Here is a 24,534-nt window from a genome sequence, read left to right on the forward strand (position 1 = left end):
TCTCAGGCGTAAATATATACGCCCCAGAATACAAAAGTTGTCGTTTTTCACACAAAAGTCTGGACCCATTTGACCCGCTGCATATTGACACAATAGGGGTCTTCTGCAGACGGACGGACAGACACACAAGTCTAGATCGACTCCGATAATCGAGATATGACGATCCTTAAAGGTGGGTATATGACCAATATTCCGCGGTGTACAAATACCCTGACAGCATAGGATAGGGTTGAATTGGATATAAAAATACCTCTGCAACTGAGATCTAATTATACCCTACACAACTATGTTGTCAGGGCATTATAGCTTTGTGCAGCCCCAAAAGTTTGTAACACCGCGAAATATTGGTCCTAGACCCACCTTTATGTATACAGATCGTCATATCTCGACTAGCTGAGTCGATCTAGACATGTGTGTCCGTCCGTCCGTCTGCCCGTTATAATTTATAAACACGCTACAGGCCACAGTTATGGACCAATCGTCACGAAATTTTGCATGTAGGATGGGTTCTGGCCAATGAAGACCCCTATTGTTTTTGGGAAAGATCGGTTAATATTTAGGGGATGAAATGGACCAAATACTAAATTTTTGTCGGTTTTTCTGGTCGCTCCAGAGGCAGCAATAATGGCCCGAACATCGTGAAATTTTGCATGGAGAAGGGGATTGGGCCAAAGAATAAGCATGCCTGTTTTGATAAAGATTGGTCAATATTTAGCGGGTCAAATGGACCCTGACTTTTGTGTGAAAAATGACAAAATTTGTATTCTATAGCGTATATATTTACCCCTGAATGACATAGACCCGAGAAGTTGATATTATATCCAAGAGGAGTGGTTGACCTTTAAATTAATACCAATTGTATTGTTGTATGTGCTCGGATGTGGGAGTTACACCTAAATATTTACAGGTATCTCCGTATCCGTATATTATTTAGTAACCCATTATCACTCTAGAGTGCGGAACTATAGCGCTGATTGCTTTGAAATGTTCCATAAGGTTCTAGTTATGGTCAAGGACAACGCCTATAATTTGCGGTGATGATCAAATAATAGTTTGGAATGAAGTGGACCGAAAACTTAATTTTTTGTGTTATTTTCGAGTCGATATATAGACCACAAATGAAAGCCGAACATAAAACACAACCCACGGTGAAGGGAATCTGGACAATAGCTGTACTGAATACTCGTAATATTCGGAAAATATGTCAGTGTGAGGATTAGAGGTGCTGTTTACCTCTAACCGGCAAGAGGATGCCAATATCACGAAATATTGCCCAGGCCCGGAATAAACATCCGCAGAAAATTTGAGTTCCGTGGTAGTTGTGTAGGGTATCGTATGGTCGGCCCCGTCCGACTATACTGCTCCACTCACTGGTTTATTTCTATAGAAAAAAATCCCTAGTAAATATTTCACAGTTCAATGAGTCACTTGCCTCGAACACTGTGAATTGAGATGTGCAAATCTTAATTTCGTATGTGTACCGCGTGCCTATGCGTCTGTCTGTCCTGCGGACAGTGTATTCCCACTGTCCCGTGACTGACATTGTATTGTCATGGAAGACAATACAACAGCAACAACAATTATTCTTGTTGTTGTTTGGTTGATGTGAATGTTTGAATTTCAGTCGCTTGGCCGGCCAGCCAGCTTGTCTGTCTGCCTCTTATCCTTTTTGCCTATTTTTGTATGTAATATAGTCTGTGTCTCCCAAAAATAAAATCCAAAACTATTTGCTCCCATTGTGGACAGTTTTGGTTGCATTTGAGCCTATTTCACGGGCTCTGACCCATAAAGAATTGCTACGCGGAAGAATCGTATTTCTTGTCATGGCTTCGTCGATAGGTTCTTCGGTGGATTTGGTGTTCCTCATTTCAACATAAATAGTTTGTTACTTCGACATCAGCAACAGCGGCAGCAGCAACAACAAAACTTGCAATTTGTGGCCAAGTAAACTGGCAGTGAATTGCTGTATTGATGTTGCTGGCGAAAAAGTTGCGAGTGTTTTGTCTTGGGCTGATTTATGAGTTTTATTGTGGTCCGAAACTATGCGTTTTATGTACTGCGTCTCATCGTGGTGCAGTCGGTGCAGCAGCACTGCCATGGGTTCCATTTTTCTATGTCTAGGTTTATGCATTGATTGCAGCAATACTATGAAGTACGTGAATTTCCCCGACATACCTCTGCCAGCAAATTTTTGGTACTTCATGTAGCTCATCGAGATTTGCGGTTGTTCAATGTTTTCGTTTTTTGTTGCTGTTGCCAAATCGTGCAGTGTCTTTTTCTGTGGCAAATCATCAGAATATGACCATGGTCTAGAAGTGTAGTGGGGGCCATAGTTACGAAAAAAGGGCCAACAATTTTTATAAGTTGCAAGTGCCTTTTTTGAACGGCGGACACATCTTTCAATGTTGATGTGGTTGTTGTTTTTTTTTGTCGCTGTGGCCTAGACGAAGACATTTTCTCTCTGTTATAGGTTGTGGGAAAATGTTGTGATTGATAAGATTAATGGAGTTCAAGTTCACTTAAGTGAGTGAGTTCGTTTAATTTTGTTCATTTCGTTTCTTCGACCGATTTTGAGTGTCTCTGTTCCTGTCTCAGTTTTTGTTTCGTTGTTGTTGTTGTTGTTCTGTAAACTTCGTAGAAAATACAAGGAGGAACAATTAAAAAACTCTTTAACAGATTTTCCTTATTGTTGGGTAACAACGTCAGATGATTAGTTTTCTAAGAAACGGTAAATGAGAGATTTTAGTTTACTTTTTTTTACAGTTTGGACTATGGGAATTTGGTGGTGAATTGTTTTGGAAACACTTAGAGACGGAAAATTAGATTTTTGTTAATATTTATGGTAAAAAAGAAGGGGGTCTGAAAAAGGAGATGGAAGGACATAAAATCTTTGATTTTTAAGTGAAAATCATGGGTAGAGATAAAGGAAATATCAATAGAAAATCATTGAGCGGAGCAGAATAGTCGGACGGGGCCGACCATATGATACCCTACACAACTTACACGAAAATCTAACTTTGTGTGGATTTTTATTCCGAGCTTGGCCAATATTTCGCGATATTTGTGCCCTCTTGACTGACTAATATTACTTATATTCAGTACAACTCCTCTAATTACTTGTCCAGATTCTCTTCACCGTGGGTTGTGTCCTGATGTTCAGCTTTCAATTGTGGCCTATAGATCGACTGAAAAAACACAAAAAATAAGTTTACGGTCCGCTTTATCCCAATATTATTATTTGATCATCACCGAAAATTATAGGCGTTGTCCTTGGCCATACCTATATCCTCATGGAAAATTTCAAAGCGATCAACGCTAAATTTCCGCCCTCTAGTATGGTAGTATGGTTACTAAATAATATATGAATACGTAAGCACCTGTCAATATTTAAGGGTAACACCCGCATACCAGTACATAAGACAATATAATTCGTATCAATTTAAGGTCAACCAATCCTCTTAGATATACCATCAACATTTCGGCTCTATGTCCTTCATGGCTTCATGGTAGAATACAAATTTTGTAATTTTTCACACAAATGTCAGGGTCCATTTGACCAGCTAAATATTCACCGATCTTTATCAAAATAGGCATGCTTATTCTTTGTCCCGATACTCTTTTCCATATAAAAATTCGGTATTCAGGGGATTTTGAACAGGTTTGGCTGCAATTTGACATTTTGGGTTCTCATTGAATAGCACAAATTCGTACCAATAATTATTAATATGGGCCCAAACTTTAGGGTAGCCCGGTGCCCCCAATATTCGTTATTTTGGGGATTTTGGACAGGTTTTCAAACTGAATTTTCTGCAATTGGGTATTTTGGATACTCATTGAATATCACATATTCGTACCAACAATTATTAATATTGACTCAAGTTTCAGGGTAGCCACACAGGACAGGTTTTTCAAACTAATTGGATGTAATTTATTATTTTGGGTACTCATTGTATAGCTTATCTCCGTACTAAAAATTATAAATATTGACCCAAGTTTCAGGGTGTCCCCCATATAACGGTAACCTCAGCATCAAATTGATATTTTGGGTTCTAATAACGGTATCACCACACATCCGCCTTAAAATCAGTAATAGTGGCCCATGTCGCTATTTTGAGAATTTTGGATATGACCTTCAACCGAATTGGCTGTAATTTGGTATTTTGTATTCTCATTGGCTGTCAAATCACACTACTAAAAATATCAATATTGATCTCCGTTTTACTGTAGCCCATCTATAAGATAGTTTGAGAATTTGAATCAGATTTTTCTTACATTTCTCGGTATGTTCAACATGAGTTTTCTCGTTTTTACTTGTTAAATTTCTCTTAATGGAAAATATGACAAGGATTCTTCTCCTTTTGAAGCACTTCCAATCAAAAGATTTTTAAATTTATCATTGTAATATTTTTTAATTACTTTTATAGCTCTACCTCCAACTATCACCATAATCGAGGCATCGCTATGGACATTTTTTTCTACTTGGATTTTTTCTACTTGTGTAGATACAGTCAACGCCATCACATATGAAATGTATGATGTTGGTTCAATTATTTTCTAAATGAAAGCTGAACGAAATGAACAGAACAAAAAAAAAAAAAAAACAACAAAAATTGCATAAATTTTCAAATAACATGAAACGAAGCGAATGAGCGATACAAGGCGGACAAAGACGACGAAGAAGCAGAAAATAGAAAAAAAAATCTAGATGAATTCATTTGAAGTATAAAATGTTACGGATGGATGCCTGATAGAAAATATGTGCTTGTATAGAGGTAGATAGATATTATTTAGTACCTCAGCATAGAACATACTCGTACATAGATATGATGTGCACAGGATCTGAGGTACATACACGTAGGCCAGTGGCTAGGGATGTAGTTTTGTATGAAGGCAATATGGAAAATTTGAGTTAAGTTTTATTGAATACAGAAGGCAGAACAATTGTTGATCTGTCTAAAGGGATAGATCGGTGAGTGACCGAATATTAGACCTCTCAGAACTCCTATCCTGAGATCTGAAAGAGGGTGCATTTTTATGTCACCGGTGGACCATCTACATGAGGAGTTGAACATCCTTCACTTACGTCAGCATACCAATATGCCTTCGTTGCAGTACAGCATGGACGCTTCAAAAATAATCATCCTAACCATCACATGGTAGATAACTCTTTTTACCCAGTCGTGTCAGGAAGGATCTGGACCATCCACCGCGAATGGTCCAACGATGCAACTCTGTGTGTATCCTCCACCACAGTATGGAGGTATATTAAGTTTGTTTTTTCGTTTGTAACTCATCGAAAAAATCATTTCTGACCCTAATATATATTCTTGATCAGCGTAAGTTTCTATGAGGATTCACTCTAGCCTCTAAACGAATTGAGATCGATCACCAAAATTTTACATAGAGTTATCATTTGCCAGCAGACAGGTCAAGTTCGAAGATATTATTGGTCAGCGTTTAGGTATAGCCTCCATATAAGGTTCCCCAATTTTCGGTATTTTGGGGTTCTTGAACGCGTTTTTTCAACCAAATTCGCTGAAATTTGATTGCTATTGGGTATTTATCCACTAAAAATTATAAATATAGGGTTTATTTTTTCTGGTAGCCACCATATAACGGTACCTCCTAATTTTAAGTATTTTGGTGGTCTTGAGCATATTTTTCAACCGAATTCATTGAAATTTGGTATTTTGAGTTCTTAACGGGTACCAAATCTCTCCACTAAAATTTATAAATATAGGCCCACTTTTTTCTGGTAGAACCCATATAACGGTACCCACGAATTTTCTGTATTCTGATGATCTTGACGGCGGCTTTCAACCGAATTCTCTCAAATTTGGTACATTGGGTTTTTATTTTATACCAAATCTCTCTCCATATGTCCACTTTTTAGGGTAGCCGCCATATTACAGTACCACCTAATTCTCGTTATTTTAAGGATTTTAAGCGCATTTTCAACAGAATTTCCTGTAATTTGATATTTTGTAGTCGAAAATCTCCCTCCCCCTTTTTATAGGTGGTCCTCATATAACCCCCCTTTTTATACCGTACACAACAATGTTGTAAGGGTATTATAGCTTTGTTATGGACCAATCGTCAGGAAATTTTCCATCTGGTACTTAGGAGATGAAATGGACCAAAAACTTTTTTTTGTCGGGTTTTCAGGTCGCTGTAGAGACCACAATTATGGCCTGAACAAAATGAATAACCCTGACTGTTTTGATGAAGATCTGTCAATATTTAGCTGGTCAAATGGACATAAACTTTTGTGTGACAAATGATAAAATTTTTATTCTGGCTGTTTAGATGGTGATCGGTCAATATTCCGAGGGTCAATTCAATAAAAACCCGGGAAAACAAGATTTGGAACAAATGTCAGAGTTAGAAAATAGAGTTGTTGACCTATAATCTGTCAAGAGGGTGCAAATATCGTGAAATGTTGCCACGCTCAGAATATAGAATCGCAGAACGTAGATTTTCGTAGTAGCTGTGTAGTTGTGTGATATCATATGGTTGGCCCAGTCCGACTGTTATAAGTGAGACATTGAAACCCAACCTTCTTGTTCGATTGTTGTTTCAACTCTAATTTATTTATGAAATATTCTGACTTAAGTATTACATAAACTAATCTAACTTTGCCTATCTTAAACACATAACAACTATCAGTTCTCACAGTGCACATGGGTGTTGCGTTCAGTTGTTTACATCAAATGAGCGCACCAATATCTTTGTGTGTGAACTTCTATTGATTCTTTATTATCAGCGCACACACACAGATCTTTTGACTGCATTGGCCACTTATCATAAAACCTCTTGAACATCATTTATGAAATGCATAAATATGAAGTGATCATAAAATAAAAAGAAAGAAGCCGAGCATGTTCATATTTTTATGAACACCGACTATAATGCTCCGTTCGCTGGTTTATAATAAAATTGTTATAGGATTTTGAGATGAGATTTTGTACTTGAAATTGTTAGTGTATTCCTTACCGAGTGTAGAATTTTATAACGATTTAGCCACCTTCGGAAGATATAAAAAAAACTAGAACGCCAGGTTCGAAAATGAACTATGTTGGCCACCTAGGCTTGGCCCCATATAAAGGTATCTACCGATTTTCGTTTTTTTTTAATATTTGGCGTGATGCAAAATTATTGCGATCCAAAAATTTTAGGTTCGAAATTGAGCTATATCGGTCCTCAATTAGTAATAGCACCTCATATAGGAAAATCCCAATTATAAATTGCTTAAATTTGTATTTCATGTGCATTATGCCTAACGACAATCGCTTGGTACAATTGTCGGTATATGTCCACTTTTTGGTATTTTTGGTACCATATATCCCCCAATATTTATTACATCAGATGTCTCGACAGTATAACAAATTTCTATATGGTGTGGGAAACTTGATTGCTAATAAATGTCAATGCTTTATGGTGAAAATTGTAGGAATTTAATATTACATTTATTCGTCCTCATTTCCTTTGAACCACAAAAGGAGATTTTCTAGACCTACAAATATTCTTTTACAAGTACAGACGTCAATATATACCCTCCACCATGATGTGGACATTAGAAACACCTAAAACTAATCGTGTATTTCAAGAGAAAATTAAATGTCAGCAATCCTCAAAATATCGAATGGTGGATTCATAGTCATATGGGAGAACTATACCAAATTGGGGACCCAATAGTAATCAAACATGCAATTCGGTTTAAAAATATACCCAACACACCCAAAATTCCGAACATTGGGGATACTGTGGCAATGTAAATAACTTTTATTAGGAGGAATCCCAAAATATCGAATTATCGTCGAATTCGATGAAAAGCGTGTCTAACATCAACAAAATACCGAATATTGGGCTGTAATGTTATATGGGGGCTTCACAAATAACGTGGACATGTGAAAAATATCCTTTTCAATACGAAACATCCTGGAAGTGCAAAATTTCAGCCCCCTTTTTTTAATTATTGCGATCGTTGTTGTGATTTCAACAGATGGATATGGTTATTTCGAGGTGTTGTTTTATCTGCCCTTTTCCCTTAGTTTTCAGTAAGGTAATGGTCGAAGATGATGACATTTCCAAATTCAATAGTGACAGCACCCAAAATACCTTCAAACTGTTGGAGACCCCTATATGTCTAGTGTATTCCGAAGGCTACTATGTATATAAAAACCACACTTCGCATATAACCCTCCTATAAGCATTATCCTGACGAACACTTTAAAAGCAGGCATACTCACACTTGCCTGAATGTGCCTCATCATCCGTATGAATGGTTGAAAGGCTTCGTTTTTTTTTTTGCTTTACAAATCCTTTGTATGGTCTTCTAGTGGCAATAATTCGATTATTTTACTTACTTTCTTTCGACAACGGTTTAGTTTTTCTCTTTTTTTATGCCATCATTTTTCATTTTTTTCCACGGCGTTCATATCGGGTAGATGGCAAAAAAAAAATTGGTAGGGAATTTCTTCCTTTTGATGTATTACCTCCTTCTCAATGTTTGTACAACAGTCACTAGGACTTTTTATGGTTCGGCCTTTTATGAATGTGGTAAGTTTTGAGTTCGTGAGCCTTTCCTCAGTGATTCTGCCTAAAACAAGAGAAAGAAACGCATTCTGCCCACTTTCCTGAAACGAAAAACCCATAGGAATAAAGGATGTATTTTTTTCATTGGTGACCATTGGTGCTTTCTAGCCGATGACGATGATGCAATGTAAGCACTTCTCGTGGATGATGTGAGGGTGTGTGTAGCTGCAAACGACTTCAAAGAATGGCATTGGTCCTGGCCATTTGATGATGACTATTCATTGCAATGGGAGTTGATGTGAAATGGTGTGGTCCAGAGTGGTGGTCATCATTCATCAGATGTGTAATGAAAAAAACAAAACATCGTTGATTTACTGTTGGCTTTTTTATTGCAGCGACGTGTATACATGTGTGTGTGTATGTACACTTGTTGTTATTTTCTGTTGTATCGCATCCTGCCACCAGGATATGTGCAAATGATGCAAATTTTCATTTGTCTTTATGTTCTTGTTGCTGTGTATGTATGAATGTTACGATTCATTTTTTTTTTGCACCAATACTGATTTGAAGATTTTGGTTGGTCCCCTGCTGCACAATTGTTGTTTTGCCAGGGTGGCTGGTCTTAACAAAACAAGTACGCGCGCATGTTGCATCTGCTGATTCCTGCTGATGTTGTTGTTTATTTTCTATTTTAGCTTTTAATAATCATTGGGCACCTTGTCCAGTAAAAATGTCAGTCTTCCCTTTTTTTCGTTATGTACTGATTCCGCATGCATTACTCAACCCTTTGTGTGGGTTGCAGTGGTTCTTTGCAGTTTATTTTTTGGTACAAATGGGGGAATAATAACGCCACCAATTTTTGATGAATCGAATGGGGGCTGTTTTTTTCGGGGGAAAATACTCATTTTATGCCACTACGCTTTGTTATTTTTCGTAGATATTTTGTATTGAGGATATTTTGCATTTTGATTTTTCACATTCGAAATTTTTGGCTATAAAATGTACGGTATATTACGTCTCTTATAAAGCTTGTTTAGATTGGCCAGTTGATCAGGTATTGGGCGTGGCTTTCATTGTAATGGGTCCTTAATATTTTATTTAGGAGACTCAAAATTATTTAGGAGATATATGAATATATTGATGGGGGCCAACTCTGTAAAATAAGGTGGGTGCGAAAGCTATAGGTAGCCCTATAAATGGTGGTTTGTTTTTCTCATTTAAATACAAGAAGCGAATTTTTATTTGCTGCCTGGTTCAGGCTCTTCTGTACCAAAATTCAGGAAGGCTCTAACCTGTATCGTCTGCGACGATAGGGAATTTGTAGAAATGGTATTTACCGGGTAAATACCCAAGGGGTGGGTAAATACCCATTTTCGGGAATTTACTTGATTGAATCTTAGACCTAATTTCCGGGTTTCTGTTATCAAATCGATTTAGAATGGATAGTTTTACGACACTTTAAAGACGTGGGTAAATACTTTAATAAATACCCGAGGATTTTGTCTAAAAACTGGTTATAAACTCATTAACTGGCAAACCACTTGACATAGGCGGCCAAAATTTTGCTCACATGTTTTTAATATTTCATATAGCGGCGAGCTCTGACTGTCTGTATATTTTACACTGCAGATTTATAAGACACATTTTGCTATTAAAGTGGCTGTAATTTGGCACAGAGAGTTCTCTATGGGTACCAAATATAAGATGTTGTATTACCGATATACCCACAAATGGGTATTTACCCAATTTACCGGATATGTATTTACCCTTTGAGTGTTTACCCAATGCCCATCTCTAGGAATTTGGAGACATGTGAGTAGAATTAATCGCGTCATTTGAATGTGTGCAACGTAACGTGTGGTCCTGGACAACATTCTGGCCATAAGTATAGGGTCATCAATTCGTGTCCAATAGCAATTGAGGTAATCCAATCGGAATCTGGCTGTGGATTTGGTGACGGATGTTTGCATATTCTTCTGATAGAAGAAACTTTCAAGATCATCTAAGTAGACATTTAACCTATCACATATACGGTGCGACCCGGATTTTGTAGAATTTCGAAGATGTTTAACCAGTTCCGAAGATATGACCCCTGCTTGGGGAACTCACTGTTTCAGTATACATGTATTCGACTTCTTGCTTCTTCTATATACCCTCAAACAGATTTCGATATTGGCAGTATTGAGTACTGTTCTATTTTATGCCCTGTTCTGCTTCAGTTTTAATATACGTGTCATTATGGAAATCCATGTTGATTTTTTGCACCTTGTCATTAACTCTCTGAGCCCCGAATTTTTTCCGCAATCTTAGAAAAAATTTATGTTCCCAGATTTAATGCAACTTTCCTAAATAGGATATCCACACAATTTGACATCGCTGCATCCTTGCATTCGGGAGATACAGTACATTCTTTCGGAAAAATTAAAGTCCAATATCAGGAAAACCAAATGCAAAATTGACAGAAAAATCATTTTAAATTATTCTCTATGCTCATTTTTACAAGAATCAAAAATAATTCTGATGACAGAATTCGTACAATTTGAATACGAAGCGATTTAAATAATTTGGACTGTATACACAAATTAGTACTGTACACAAATGTACCCTCTTCTCTATATTGAAAAGCTCATAACTTTACCAAATTTTGGAATTTTTTTTTATTTTTCTTTTGATGTGTTGTCCATAATCAGGTCTTGACATATGAAATCCGAAAAATATTTATCTACAAGCTGCATATTAAATATAAACTCTAAAACATTTTGTTGCATGTGGGCAAAATTGGGTCACAAAGGGTTGAAAGGATTAGTAGTGCCACTAGCGTCTTTACTTCTCGGGAGAGTTTCGAAATCCTTCATCTTTGCCTGACTTCAGTAACCGGAAAATCCTGCCCTATTTCGAAGCTTCAGTGACATTGAAGGTAGCTAACGACAGATTGTATAAAACACTTAAATACACTACTCCAGGTTCATCCGATTGCTTAAGCATTACCATTAAGATGTCGTCCGGGCAATAAATCCAGAACTGTTTAAGAAAGACCAGACTAAGACTTTTAACGAAAGAACCGTGGAACGAAATTTCTCATCACCTGCCAGATCACAATACGATCCTACAGCGAAGGTTCAAGCTATAGTGACAAAAAATCCAAAATTGGAATGTATAAAAATCATAAATAATTCCTCACGACACTTTCTCTTACGAAGCATATGGGTACCGAGTCACACAGGAATAATAGACATTGAGGCACTTTCTCTTACGAAGCATATGGGTACCGAGTCACACAGGAATAATAGGCATTGGGGTAGTAAGTCTACTCGCTAGAAGTTCTACTGACTTACCCACTATAGATAGGATCAACGCCAAATATTTTAGCGCAACACGTCTAAAAAATTAATGGGGTCTCCTAGGACAGAACTTATGATATGATAGGACCTTGAACATACCGAAAAATACGTGGGAAAAAATTATGGAAATTCCCAAATTATCTACTTGTGGGACTATCATTACATGGGACTACAATAATACGGGGATCAATATTGAGTGAGTGGTACTGAGAATTGACAGCCAATGAGAATACAAAGTACCAAATTACAAACATATTCGGTTAAAAAAATTCCAAAATTCTCAAAATGTTGTCTTGGGTCAATATGGTTTATATGTGACTAAACAAAAACATGGACATATATATGCCATTAGCAATACCAAACATCCTAAGAGTACTAGAAATGTCTGTACAAAATTTCAGAGCTATATCTTAAATATTGGGATCTCTATCATGAGTTCAACAAACGAACATGCGTAAATCGAAATAGAATTTTATTCTATTTGAATATTTCGAAGTATTGTAAACTGAATGATAAATTTAATATACACTCTAACTCTGGAGGGTATAACAAAACAGAAATTAGCAGACTGACATGTATTCTCATCGGAAATCTCAGCCTGCTGGCACATTTACACACGATTCTGTGCGTGGAAAGCAGCGGTTGTAGAACGTGTTGGAACATTTCCTGTGCCACTGTCCAGCTTTTGCAAGCCTTGGAAAATAATATTATTGAAAAAACCAATGAGCAGAGCAGTATAGTCGGACTGGGCGACCGTATGATACCCAACACAACTTCCACAAAACATCTAACTTTCTGTGGTACTATTTTCTGAGCTTGGGCAATACTTCGCGATATTTGCACTCCCTTGACCGACTAGAGGCCAACAAATATTATTATTAATAATATTCAGTACAGCCCTTCTAATTACTTGTCCAGATTTCCTTTACCGTGGGTTGTGTTGTAATGTTCGGTTTTCAATTGCGACCTTTTAGATCGACTCGAAAAACCACATTTGTCCCATTGCAATGGGATATGTAAATCGACTTCAAACAAATATTAATAGAAAGATATATAGGGACAAATCGAAAATGTGCAAATCGAAAGATATATAGGGACTTTGATGCACCATTAACATAAAATCGGACGAAACTATATATGAGAGCTGTATATAAATCTGGACCGATTTTCACGAAACTTGGCAGACATCACTCTAGGCTCAATTCAGTACGTTTCGTGCAAATCGAAAGATATATAGGGACTTTAGTGCACCATTTACATTAAATCGGACTAAAATATATATGGGAGCTATATCTAAATCTCAATTCGGATTATAAATGGGACCTGTACTTTGTTTTCAATTTAACACCAACAGAGGGACAGACGGACGGACGGACATGCATAAATCGACTCAGAAAGTGATTCTATGCATATTCTCAAAAGGAACTATGGGTCTATCCTCTTTCCTTTTGCCTGTTACAAACATATGCATAAAGACATAATACCCTGTACCACAGTTTTTATACCCTTCACCACACTGTGGTACAGGGTATTATGTCTTTGTGCATATGTTTGTAACAGGCAAAAGGAAACGAGATAGACACATGGTTCCTTTTGAGAATATGCATAGAATCACTTTCTAAGTCGATTTATGCATGTCCGTCCGTCCGTCCGTCTGTCCGTCTGTCTGTCTGTCCATGTTAAATTGTAAACAAAGTACAGGTCGCATTTATGATCCGAATTGAATGAAATTTGGCATAGGTCACTTATTCGGCCCAAGGACGAACCCTATTGAAATTGGGAAAAATCGGTTCAGATTTAGATATAGCTCCCATATATATATTTAACCGATTTAATGTAAACGGCCCCTATATATCTTTCGATTTGCACGAAATTTGGTACAGCTTAATCATTTAGGTCTAGAATGATGTCTGCCAAGTTTCGTGAAAATCGGTCCAGATTTAGATATAGCTCCCATATATAGTTTCGTCCGATTTCATGTATATGGTGCCCCAAAGTTCCTATATATCTTTTGATTTGCACGAAATTTGGTATAACGTACTGAATTAAGCCTAGAGTGATGTCTGCCAAGTTTGGAGAAAATCGGTCCAGATTTAGATATAGCTCCCATATATAGTTTCGTCCGATTTCATGTAAAAGGTGCCCCAAAGTCCCTATATATCTTTCGATTTGCGCGAAATTTGGCATAACGTACTGAATTGAGCTTAGAATGATGTCTAACAAGTTTGGAGAAAATCGGTCCAGATTTAGATTTAGCTCCCATATATAGTTTCGTACGATTTCATGTAAATGGTGCCCCAAAGTCCGTATATATCTTTTGATTTGCACGAAATTTGGCATAACGTACTGAATCAAGCCTAGAGTGATGTCTGCCAAGTTTGGAGAAAATCGGTCCAGATTTAGATATAGCTCCCATATATAGTTTCGTCCGATTTCATGTAAATGGTGCCTCAAAGTCCCTATATATCTTTCGATTTGCACGAAATTTGGCATAACGTACTGAATTAAGCCTAGAGTGATGTCTGCCAAGTTTGGAGAAAATCGGTCCAAATTTAGATATAGCTCCCATATATAGTTTCGTCCGATTTCATGTAAATGGTGCCTCAAAGTCCCTATATAACTTTCGATTTGCACGAAATTTGGCATAACGTACTGAATTGAGCCTGGAATGATGTCTACCAAGTTTCGAGAAAATCGGTCCAGATTTAGATATAGCTCCCATATATAGTTTCGTACGATTTCATGTAAATGGTGCCCCAAAGTCCCTATATATCTTTTGATTTGCACGAAATTTGGCATAACGTACTGAATTAAGCCTAGAGTGATGTCTGCCAAGTTTGGAGAAAATCGGTCCAGATTTAGATATAGCTCCCATATATAGTTTCGTCCGATTTCATGTAAATGGTGCCTCAAAGTCCCTATATAACTTTCGATTTGCACGAAATTTGGCATAACGCACTGAATTGAGCCTAGAATGATGTCTACCAAGTTTCGAGAAAATCGGCCCAGATTTAGATATAGCTCCCACATATAGTTTCGTACGATTTCATGTAAATGGTGCCCCAAAGTCCCTACATAACTTTCGATTTGCACGAAATTTGTCATAACGTACTGAATTGAGCCTAGAATGATGTCTGCCAAGTTTCGTGAAAATCGGTCCAGATTTAGATATAGCTCCCTTTTATTATAGATTGATTTTAAGTAATTGACGTACTAAGGAACCAATAGAAACAAAACGTTCTGAAATTAGTATAACCTAACCTGTGACAAGTTTGTTTGAAATCGCTTAATATTTGGATAGAGCTTCCATATATATTTTCGACCGATTTCAAGTAAATTGGGCATCAGACTCCTCATGTTAGTCAGATTGACATCAAATTGTGCACAACGCACAAAATTGAGCATACAATTACGTAGTTGCGTTTTCTAGAAGTACAGACATAGCCCAACGGACTTATTTATATTTGTTTGAAGTCGATTAACATACTTTATGGATAGATCTAGGTAGATTCACATTTAGATAAATATTAGGGGAGAGGGGGGCACCTTTGAACGTAGGGCAGCTTTGAACAGCGCTCATAAAATCTTGGTTTAATATTTTTCCGACCCGCAACCACATTTTTGTATATGGCAATCTTGTTCTCTATATGCGTAAACCACTTTGGCTTGCTTTTTCAGTTGTCGAAAAATTGTGCATGAGTGACCATGTTTTCTCAGTGTAATTGTAAACTTTTATTCATTTGGTTTTAAGGGCGCAGGAAGAATTCTGTGATATTTTTCTTTCGTCAAACAAATTTTTTGCATTCCAACAATCATTTCAAACATAACTAATGTAATTTCTTTCATATATATTTATTACAAAAAAAGTTATTTTAAATTTCCGTAAAATGCCATGGGTGGGGCACCTTTGAACATGCCCATTAAACTCGAGTAAAAAAAGGAGTTTTTAACATTTGGCTTCGATTTCTCAAAATTTCAAATGGGCTAATATGATTACGAAATTAACTGTATTTTTCACCATATTAATTTTTGTTTTTAAGTCATTTTATGTTTTAATAACTTTTGATCTAAATTTTTTAAATTTTGAACATTTTTATATATTTCTAATGAATTAATGCATTTCTGATATGTATGAATAAAATACATACATATTTGAACATAAACACTGTAAAAAACCATGTCGTTCAAAAATGCCAACCCCTGTTCAAAGGTGCCCCCCTGGGGGGCAGTTTTGAACACTTTGAGTTCGTCCATTAAAACAGTAATAAAATATATTTATCAAGCTTATAGTATGTCATATGTATACTCATTTTAAAGGTTACATATGTACCTATTAGTTAAAATTTATAAGAAACCAAAAATTATAAAATAAAAAATTTTATAAGGCTTGAAAGCAAAAAGTGTTCAAAGGTGCCCCCCTCTCCCCTACTTTTTTTCATCCAATTACATGTTAATAGTCCTGTTTAATATACCCATAGTGGTGAAGGGTATCATATAGTCGGCCCCGTCCGACTTTACTACTTTCCTTACTGGTTTTTATAGTCCCTATGTAACGGTACTTACGAAGTTTCGCCATTAAGGGGAGATTGAACACGTTTTTCAACCAAGTTGGCAGCAATTTTATATTTTAGATTCCCATTTATTGGAATGGACGGATCGAAACTATCTGAAGTATTTTCCAAAAATATTTCTTTACAAAAGTATTGCCGTTGAGCGATCATACCCGTAGCTCAATACTAGGATCGATTCTTCAACATCCATTCTCATTTCTGGAAAGTCTATCCCATTTTAGATTTCCTTAATTTACTGTCAAATTTTGTATTGAACACCAAAAGTGAATTGTTATATGGTTCCAGGTTCCAACCACTATAGTTTGTCTGGGAAGCTGCTTATTCTGGTCTCCAAGCATATTATTCATGCGTGGTTTTACTGAATAGGTGACTGCTTCGATAGACAGGTATGATATTCGTATGATATCGATTCATGCAGATCGTGTCTCATCTGGTTGCAGTATTCAGACCACTGGCGCCGCTATTTGGCTATTGATTTGGTGACAGATGTTTGTATATTCCTCAGATAGAAGAAAATTCCAGGATCAGCTAAGTTGACATTTAACTTTACCACATATACCGTACAATCATCCGTTTACATTACGATATCTATGCAGCCCGGATTTTGTAGAATTTCGGAAAGGTTCAGGTTAAACAGTTCCGAAGATGATCCTTTTTGAGGAGGAGTCTTATTCTCAAACAGCGTTCGATATTGTCAGTATCGAAGGATTTGGATATACCAAGGGTGCGTGGCCCTTCCTTGCTGGATACGAGACTTAACAATTGTCCTCAATTTACGTGTTTCGGCTGTAATATTGCGGAGCTTCAAGTGCTTGAGACCGTGCTACGTGCCACATAAACCGTGTATGTATTATTATTCTCTATTCAACCTAACCTGATGTAGCACACTTCCAATTCGTCTTTAATGTTCTAAGTTAAAAAAAGGAAATACTTTTCTTCCTTCTTGTTGTTTTGCAATACAACACTTGCCTGGATTTCTTGATTAGTTAGCATTCTAACTTTTGTTTTTATTTTCCATAGCATAACCATGTGAGCGTTTGGTTTTTGTAATTTTTGTTGTTTTATGTTACACATTATTTATCGCATTCCTTTCACCTAGCCCAGCAGCTTTTCGGAACATCATATGGCGTCTTCACTGCCTGCCGCAGTCCATCACGATGCAGATTCAATAGAGTTTTCTGTGACCAATGAAAATTCAGTGTTTTTATGTCGTTTGATCCAATTTCCATGCAGGTTTTTCTTCTCTTCGATGATTTCATTTCCTTTACACACACTGACACACTCACACAAAGCCCAACAGCCGGCAACTAGCCGCACTCATCAGATGCTGGCGGTTGCCAGTTTGATGGGTGTGGTCTTAATTTCCGAGTTGTGGGATGATACTTCCTTCGGTCCTGCGTAGGTGGGAGCGATGTGTTGTGTCGCAGAATAGGGGGGCTAAGAACAGTCTCCCTCCGTTTCCTAGGATATGCGGTAATTATAACTGTATTTAAGTTTGGAAATGAAAATTCTGTTTGCTTTCATCATATCTGATCATGATTGATTGTGTTGTGCTGTGTTCGGTAAAGAAACAGCCATCCTTCTATAGTTTCATCTCCGTCAGAAAAAAATACAAAGCTTTACATTTGATTGACTTTGTTTAAGAGTTGTCCATAGCATTTGGGATTGTTCTTATTGTTGTTTCATGTTTCTTCTTCCAGATCTCCAGTTCATGTCCGCATAAATGATGTGTGTGCTGTTCTTCTGTTTTGTTTTTCCTGTTTGCATTATGGAGATTTATGCACAACATTTCTTTTTGTCCTTCATGTCCAACGAAATTGCTTTGCCAAATGTAATCACAGATTTATTTGTTCCAACATAAGTCAACACAAATTGAAAGAAATGACGAATGAAAGATTGCATAAAACAGTTAAAAAAATCGAGAAAAAACTAGCACCAATCCCTCTCGAACATGGAATTTTAAAACAAAAGATTTCGTGTCCAATATCATTTGTGTTTCAAAGAAAATTTGTTAATTATTAATTCGGTTGCCCATGGTAATTGGGTATAAAATCCATTGAAGCAAACAAATGCTGTTTTTTTACTAATATCAAAGGATTATTAATCAAGATGGGATACTTAACAGTGTGTGAAATCAATCAGGTAACTATTTTAAGATAACGATTAAATTAAAAACTTTCTAAAATATCTAACATTATTATACCCTTCACCACACTGTGGTACAGGGTATTATGTCTTTGTGCATATGTTTGTAACAGGCAAAAGGAAACGAGATAGACACATGGTTCCTTTTGAGAATATGCATAGAATCACTTTCTAAGTCGATTTATGCATGTCCGTCCGTCCGTCCGTCCGTCTGTCCGTCTGTCTGTCTGTCTGTCCATGTTAAATTGTAAACAAAGTACAGGTCGCATTTATGATCCGAATTGAATGAAATTTGGCATAGGTCACTTATTCGGCCCAAGGACGAACCCTATTGAAATTGGGAAAAATCGGTTCAGATTTAGATATAGCTCCCATATATATATTTAACCGATTTAATGTAAACGGCCCCTATATATCTTTCGATTTGCACGAAATTTGGTACAGCTTAATCATTTAGGTCTAGAATGATGTCTGCCAAGTTTCGTGAAAATCGGTCCAGATTTAGATATAGCTCCCATATATAGTTTCGTCCGATTTCATGTATATGGTGCCCCAAAGTTCCTATATATCTTTTGATTTGCACGAAATTTGGTATAACGTACTGAATTAAGCCTAGAGTGATGTCTGCCAAGTTTGGAGAAAATCGGTCCAGATTTAGATATAGCTCCCATATATAGTTTCGTCCGATTTCATGTAAAAGGTGCCCCAAAGTCCCTATATATCTTTCGATTTGCGCGAAATTTGGCATAACGTACTGAATTGAGCTTAGAATGATGTCTAACAAGTTTGGAGAAAATCGGTCCAGATTTAGATTTAGCTCCCATATATAGTTTCGTACGATTTCATGTAAATGGTGCCCCAAAGTCCGTATATATCTTTTGATTTGCACGAAATTTGGCATAACGTACTGAATCAAGCCTAGAGTGATGTCTGCCAAGTTTGGAGAAAATCGGTCCAGATTTAGATATAGCTCCCATATATAGTTTCGTCCGATTTCATGTAAATGGTGCCTCAAAGTCCCTATATATCTTTCGATTTGCACGAAATTTGGCATAACGTACTGAATTAAGCCTAGAGTGATGTCTGCCAAGTTTGGAGAAAATCGGTCCAAATTTAGATATAGCTCCCATATATAGTTTCGTCCGATTTCATGTAAATGGTGCCTCAAAGTCCCTATATAACTTTCGATTTGCACGAAATTTGGCATAACGTACTGAATTGAGCCTGGAATGATGTCTACCAAGTTTCGAGAAAATCGGTCCAGATTTAGATATAGCTCCCATATATAGTTTCGTACGATTTCATGTAAATGGTGCCCCAAAGTCCCTATATATCTTTTGATTTGCACGAAATTTGGCATAACGTACTGAATTAAGCCTAGAGTGATGTCTGCCAAGTTTGGAGAAAATCGGTCCAGATTTAGATATAGCTCCCATATATAGTTTCGTCCGATTTCATGTAAATGGTGCCTCAAAGTCCCTATATAACTTTCGATTTGCACGAAATTTGGCATAACGCACTGAATTGAGCCTAGAATGATGTCTACCAAGTTTCGAGAAAATCGGCCCAGATTTAGATATAGCTCCCACATATAGTTTCGTACGATTTCATGTAAATGGTGCCCCAAAGTCCCTACATAACTTTCGATTTGCACGAAATTTGTCATAACGTACTGAATTGAGCCTAGAATGATGTCTGCCAAGTTTCGTGAAAATCGGTCCAGATTTAGATATAGCTCCCTTTTATTATAGATTGATTTTAAGTAATTGACGTACTAAGGAACCAATAGAAACAAAACGTTCTGAAATTAGTATAACCTAACCTGTGACAAGTTTGTTTGAAATCGCTTAATATTTGGATAGAGCTTCCATATATATTTTCGACCGATTTCAAGTAAATTGGGCATCAGACTCCTCATGTTAGTCAGATTGACATCAAATTGTGCACAACGCACAAAATTGAGCATACAATTACGTAGTTGCGTTTTCTAGAAGTACAGACATAGCCCAACGGACTTATTTATATTTGTTTGAAGTCGATTAACATACTTTATGGATAGATCTAGGTAGATTCACATTTAGATAAATATTAGGGGAGAGGGGGGCACCTTTGAACGTAGGGCAGCTTTGAACAGCGCTCATAAAATCTTGGTTTAATATTTTTCCGACCCGCAACTACATTTTTGTATATGGCAATCTTGTTCTCTATATGCGTAAACCACTTTGGCTTGCTTTTTCAGTTGTCGAAAAATTGTGCATGAGTGACCATGTTTTCTCAGTGTAATTGTAAACTTTTATTCATTTGGTTTTAAGGGCGCAGGAAGAATTCTGTGATATTTTTCTTTCGTCAAACAAATTTTTTGCATTCCAACAATCATTTCAAACATAACTAATGTAATTTCTTTCATATATATTTATTACAAAAAAAGTTATTTTAAATTTCCGTAAAATGCCATGGGTGGGGCACCTTTGAACATGCCCATTAAACTCGAGTAAAAAAAGGAGTTTTTAACATTTGGCTTCGATTTCTCAAAATTTCAAATGGGCTAATATGATTACGAAATTAACTGTATTTTTCACCATATTAATTTTTGTTTTTAAGTCATTTTATGTTTTAATAACTTTTGATCTAAATTTTTTAAATTTTGAACATTTTTATATGTTTTTTAATGAATTAATGCATTTCTGATATGTATGAATAAAATACGTACATATTTGAACATAAACACTGTAAAAAACCATGTCGTTCAAAAATGCCAACCCCTGTTCAAAGGTGCCCCCCTGGGGGGGCAGTTTTGAACACTTTGAGTTCGTCCATTAAAACAGTAATAAAATATATTTATCAAGCTTATATTATGTCATATGTATACTCATTTTAAAGGTTACATATGTACCTATTAGTTAAAATTTATAAGAAACCAAAAATTATAAAATAAAAAATTTTATAAGGCTTGAAAGCAAAAAGTGTTCAAAGGTGCCCCCCTCTCCCCTACTTTTTTTCATCCAATTACATGTTAATAGTCCTGTTTAATATACCCATAGTGGTGAAGGGTATCATATAGTCGGCCCCGTCCGACTTTACTACTTTCCTTACTGGTTATAACCTGCAGTAATGTATACACTAATTACTTTGATTGTATGTGTACAATACCTCGTCGAATGGAACAGATTAAAAAATCGCATGATTTCAAACAATTCCTACACATCTCACTCCATCCTAATTTAAGGCGAAAGCGCATAAAATGATCTCCGGCTTCAACAGTTCTAGAATTTGTATACCCTTCGCTACACTCTGGTAAAGGAATCGAGATAGATCCATGGTTCCTTTGGAGAATATGCATAGAATCACTTTCTGAGTTGATTTAGGCATGCCCGTACATCCGTACGTCTGTTAATGTTAAGGGAACCCCACCCATTCTCGATTTTAATTTTTCAAGATTTTCAATGGGCTGGTAAATCAATACCAATGCTTGTTAAGGTTTGTAACTTTGCACATATATATTTGAAGATTTAAAAGAGAAGAAAAATAATTTACAAAAAATTTTTGTTATTGCTTTGTTGTTGTTTTTTTTTTTTGTAATTAATGAAAAATCCTCATTTTTGATGGCGGGCATGATAACTCCTCACTGAAACAACGGAATCCGAAAATTCCAACGGTGTTAGAAAGATTACATATCTGGCTCTCGTATGAACTAGGATTATTGACTTCGCTCTACAATTAACAAAATGGCGGACCTTTGAAAAAATATTTTTGGAAAATCGCCGATTTTTGACCAAAAATAAGGAAGATCTTCACCGATTGGCTTTATCCTAGTTCATACGATAGCTATACACTCACAGAGAAACGTGTAGAAATTTTTGGGTTATTAGTTTTTGAGTTATCGCGCCCGCCATTCGCAAAGTCAATGTTTAGAGAAAAAAGCGCGTTGCTGACACAATAAATCGGCAATATCTTCAAGAGTTTTTGAGATTTTCACTTGAAATTTTGTAGAGACATTCTTGAGTTAGTGTAGAATTGTATTAAATAAAAAACAATTTTGACCCCGAGATTGGGGGTTCCCCTTTAATTGTAAACAACGTACAGGACCCATTTATAATCCGATTTGGACGTACTATTGTACAGCTCATTTATTTGGCCCAAGGACTAACCCTATTGGTGAATATCGGTTCATATTTAGATATAGCTCCGATATATATGTTCGTCCGATTTAATGTAAATGGTGTACGAAAGCCCGTATATTTCTTTCGTTTTGCAAAAATTTTAGCATAGTGTCCGGAATTAAGTCTAGAAAAATGATTGCTAAGTTTCGTGAAAATCGACTTATGTTGAGATATAGCACCCATATATATTTTCGTCCGATTTAATGTAAATGGTGCACCAAAGTCCCTATATAGCATTCGATTTGCACGAAGTTTTGTATTGTTTACTAAATTGAATCAAAAAATATGTTTGTTATGCTTCGTGAAAATCGGTTCAGATTTAGATATAGCTCTCATAAAAATTTATATGACAGCTATATGTTGCTTTGAATCGATTTTTACCAATTACAGTAGGTTTCTTCCCTAATAAGGTGGGTCGAATTTGCATATCATTGTACATTGTTATCAATTCGACGCCTCCGAACCATAGTATGCTACGTCGACTTAGCATGTTTCAAATTTCTTTACGTTTTTAGATACTACGGTCCTTTAAATTCTCTCAAATTTTGGTAATCATCGGCCAATCCAAACCAAAGTTATAAGCAAAAATGTACTTAGCATGGCACGTAAGATTTAAGAAACTTCCATACTTTGAGAGCTTCTGCTGAAAAACTCACCTTTCAGACTTAGCATACTATTCTTCGGAGGCGTCGAATTAACCAGTAAGAAAAGTAGCAAACCGGACGGGGTCGACCTTTACCACTTTGGCTATATTCGCATTTTCGGAAGACCATTGGACTAAATTAAATATATGATCTGTGTCTATATGTGAACCGACTTAACCCTACGATCAATAATCGGGTACATTTATACCTTTTCATACCATAGTATAGAGGGTTTTTCCTATATACTTTATCGAAATAATCATTTCCTACCCGACGATGTCTGTTGTAATCACTCTAGCCTCTAAATGAATTGAGATAGATCGCCATTATTTTGCATAGAGTTGTCTTTTGTCTGCAGATAGGTCAAAGTCGAATATGAGATATATCTGTCCACATTTAAGGAGAGTCCCCATATAAGAATACCCTAAATTTTCGATATTTTAGGGTTCTTGGGCGCATCTTTCGACCGAATTCGGTGAAATTTGGTACACACCAAAAATGCCTCCACTAAATGGGTGCCGCACCAATTAACAGAAAAAATTTAATGGATCGAAGCCTTGGCTAAAAGGAATTAGATAGACCCATTTCATAAACTTATGGTGACTGGAGATGAGAAATGGTCAAAGAGCGGTAAAGCACCTCACACGGTACGAAGTTTCAGCTATGCATTTGGTGGGACTGGAAGGGGTTTATTTATTATGAGTTGCTTTCATATTGCCAAACTGTGAATTCTGATCTCTACTGTCAAAAACTGGACCGTTTGAAGATAGCAATTGATCAGAAACGGCCAGGATTTGCCAACGGGAGAGGTGTCGTGTTCCACCAGGCCACACACATCTACAGTGACTCGCCAGAAACTTCGGAAGCTTGGTTGGAAAGTTTTAATGCATCCGCCATACAGCCGGGACTTGGCACCAAGCGATTATAATTTTTTCTTGAATTGCAAAATTTCTTTGATGATAAAAAATTGGAATCTAGGGAGGATTGTGAAAATCGACTATTAGAGTTATTTGCAAATAGAGAGCAGGACTTTTATGAGAGAGACATTATGAAGTTACTTTTAAAATGGCAACATATCATACAGAAAAACGGTGCATATTTGGGCCAAATCGGATATTCCGAAGCATGTTAAGGTCCT

Source organism: Musca vetustissima, unplaced genomic scaffold (assembly GCF_032173495.1).
Source record: "Musca vetustissima isolate MV318-11 ecotype Yass unplaced genomic scaffold, APGP_CSIRO_Mvet_v1 utg40097, whole genome shotgun sequence".
In the NCBI taxonomy this organism is placed as follows: Eukaryota; Metazoa; Arthropoda; class Insecta; order Diptera; family Muscidae; genus Musca; species Musca vetustissima.